Here is a 3,780-nt window from a genome sequence, read left to right as displayed (position 1 = left end):
ATCCAGAGACTTGGTGTCCCAGGGAGTGGGAAGGTCTGGTAGGGTGGGGGTGGGGTGGGGATATCCTCTTGGAGATGGGGGCAGGGGGTGTCAGAAGTGATCATGGAGGGAGATAAAGTCTGGACTGTAAGAAAAGATTAAAGAATAAGAAAAATAAAGAATTAAAAAGCTGCTATGAAGTTCTCATTCTAAACCTTCATGTAGTAATATAAAGTTTACTGTGTAAAAGTACAATCCACACTAATATTTAGGACACAAGACATAACACCTATTGGCAATGTGGAGCCATTTGGCTCAGATAACCGACTAAGACGGTGCACAAGAGAAATCTAAAGAGACATGAAGTCATAAATATTTAAAAAAATTGAAGCTGCCATACTTTGCAGGCAACGTGATGGTACAACCAGAAAATATCGGAAAACAACTTGTAACCATCAAGAACTCACCAACTCACTCAAATTCACATCTGTCTAAAGACACTTGCAGGCTTTTTGAATTACAAAAATGTATTTGAAGAAATCATCAAAATGGCATAAAAAAGGCAGAGAATTAGTTGAGAACAAGCTGGAGGAAATGAAAGAATGCTTAAGAAAGAGCACAATGGAAGATCTAAAAAAAAAGTAGACATACCATAAATCTAAAAAAGAAAGGATGGTGAGAACATAAATCTTCTCAAATCATGAAATTTTAATGTATCTGTTAATGAGACCCCCAGGGAATTTTTAATGGAATTTGAGAGTTTTGGGCTAAGATTTACTTAGAGGAGCAAATGCTTGAGAACAGACAAGATAATTCTGAAAATAAAATGTAATAACAACAGGAAACTTTCTTAATCACATATTAAAGCACATAATAAAATGAATCAGTGAGGGCATACCCAGAGATAAATAAATGAACCACTGTAATGAACTACATATATCTGTATTTGTATGTGGAAAGAGATTTTGGTCTAGTCTTAGTAGATAATAATGATTACTTTCATAGCAACAGAAAACAGATAAAGTATTAATTGCATCAGTGCTATTCTTGACAATCAGCTGAATATTTGGAAAAAACGAGGCTCTCTATCTAACTCATACATACACAGAAAGGTCAGAAAACTAAAGTAAAAGTAAAAATTCTAAATCATAAAATAAGTTTTAGCCCCAATGAAAGAAGGATCTTTTGAGCTCCACAATGGGATATTAATCGAAGGAAGATATGTGCTCTGGAAGAATGATAGAATATTGTACTCTGAACATTGAACACTGTGCTGAAAGGGATCAGGAGCAAAGCTAAAAAATGACCTCCTGATAGAAAACTCCTGAAACACACTAATGGACTAGCTCATCCCTACTGCTAATTAGAAAACACAAGTTAGACTGAATAAAATTTTCACCATTCAGAATTTCTTTCTGGATGCCTGAAGAGAAACAGGCCATATGAACACTGGAAATGATTGGGTAAATCAGAATCTCTCTGTTTAGATTCCATATCAGGAGTGTATGACTGTATTACTCCACCATTTTGCTTTTATTGAAAGTAGATCATTTTCTCACATAATGTTCCCTGATTGTGGTTTCCCCTCTCCACTTTCTTTCTCATCCATATCAAACCTTTTCTGTCTCTTATTAGAAACATAGAAGCTTGCATTATTTATCCAATAACTTTAAGATATTTATCCTGCTGAAGTAATCACATTTGTGTAGAACAAAGATTTGTATATATAGTTTTATTGGCATGTTTCCCATCATATCAAACAAAAAAAGCAACAAGCCAAAGAATAGAAGGTTGGAGTCATTAAACTATTCACCACAATGTGAAATATTATATAAATTATTAAATAATTTATTTATGTAATTATTTAAAATCATTTAATAATGTATAGCATATTTTTTGTTCAACATCATGCCAAGGATATAAAGCAGCTAATGCCTAACATTTATTAGTATGCAGTATACAGCAAATAATTAACTAAAAGATTTTCATTAAAAATATCATTTTATGTTCTCCAAGCCCTGAGAGAAACACACTGTTATACTACTATTCATAGACAAAAATTAGAGTTTGGGAAGGTTGAGTAATTTAGAAGACCCTGTATCTGGAAGTTTTAGAGCTGGGTTTTGAATGCAGGTAAGGATGGAGCTTACCTTTCCTGGCTGAACTGGGTTATTTTGTTATTGTACTATCTGTAATTGTGTGTTCATTGAAAAAAGCAAGCTATAGAACAACCATACAACCAATGCAGTTCTGTAAAATGGGAACTCTTACAGGGTGCTAAGTGCAGTAATGTCAATATTGCTGTCTTCTGAAATGAGATTAGATGGTTGGAGCAATGTCTAGGTTTAACCCTATTGTTTTCATTTTCATTGTGCACATTTTTCCTCATTATTGATTTATACCCACACTATAATTACATTTGAGGTTTTGTCTCTCCTAGACTGTTAAAGAATATTGTGTCATTCTCTGTGTGTGAGTTTGTTTTGTGCTTTTTAGAATTATCATGGCATCTTGTAGATTCTGAAATGTGAGATGGTAAATTAGAGCATTGAAAAGTTCTCAATAATATATTCTCAACTTGAGGGTTCCACCACTCATTCTACTGTTTATTAGAAGTGCTCATTTTACCTGTGGGTTTCTCCTTTCATTTCTGGAACAGTTTCTGTGGTCAACACAAGCTATGAAGTTGCATTTGATCCTTAAACTGGACGTCTCCCTTCTTGTGGTTTCTTAAAGGCAGTAACTTAGCTGTCTTCCTCAATATCTGGATATGGTCAGTATATTTCTTCATGCCTTGGTCTTCATTTCCCTTCCATATAGATAATGGTGTACATACAGATATGTGATATGTGCAATTTCTACCTTGCAGTTTGGAGACTCAAAGACAATCCAGCGAGGCATTGACAAACCCCTCTAACAAGTGACTATTATTTTCATTCACAAAGAAAACTAGGAAAATACATTGTTGATGGTTTTTCCCCATCAGTTAGAAGCTGGAGAAGATGAGGAAATGGAAATCATTTATAATCTTTTTAAATCCAGCACCTTACTACCTTACTGTAGGATATCTCTCTCTCCCTCTTTCTTTCTTTCTTTCTTTCTTTCTTTCTTTCTTTCTTTCTTTCTTTCTTTCTTTCTTTCTTTCCTTTCTCTCTCTCTGTCTCTCTCTCTCTCTCTCTGTCTCTCTCTCTCTCTCTCTCTGTCTCTCTCTCTGTAAAATAGACATGAAAAAGGACTATTTCTGTACATCTCCATAGGAATTTTCTAGTTTTGAGACATTTTCAAGTTGACTTTCTTCCTTTTAGATGGCCAGCACTGATCTTTCAACTGCTTGCAGATGAAATGAGGGTATATATAAACTGTACTCTTTGAAGGAATGCAGACAGCTAAGTGTACTTGGTAGGTTCTATACTATCTCTTGTCTTATGCCATCCTCAGTTTAACATTATTATGGAAACACCACTCCTGCATTCTCTAAATAAAGACTGAAGTTTAGATTCACACAGTTGGTGAGGGGTATACTTAATATTCAAACATAGTCAGTGTGCTCTAGGTTTCATGTTTTAAGCCATTCTCCTTACTTTTCCCCAAAATACACAAACTTAGAGAATTAAGCCTGTATCAATATACATGTAGATTTTCTTTTATCTCTGAGTTCCTCTGGAGTTCAGACTGATCATTCCTTGTGTTCTGTTATTTGACCTGGATTTGCCTTGGGCTTGGGTCATTAGGTCTCAGCTACTTGTATAATTTTTACACGTATTACAATGATGAATTAGAGCACCGTGGAAGAGATGTATT

This window comes from Rattus rattus, chromosome 5 (genome assembly GCF_011064425.1).
Source record: "Rattus rattus isolate New Zealand chromosome 5, Rrattus_CSIRO_v1, whole genome shotgun sequence".
In the NCBI taxonomy this organism is placed as follows: Eukaryota; Metazoa; Chordata; class Mammalia; order Rodentia; family Muridae; genus Rattus; species Rattus rattus.
This window is presented reverse-complemented; position numbering follows the sequence as displayed.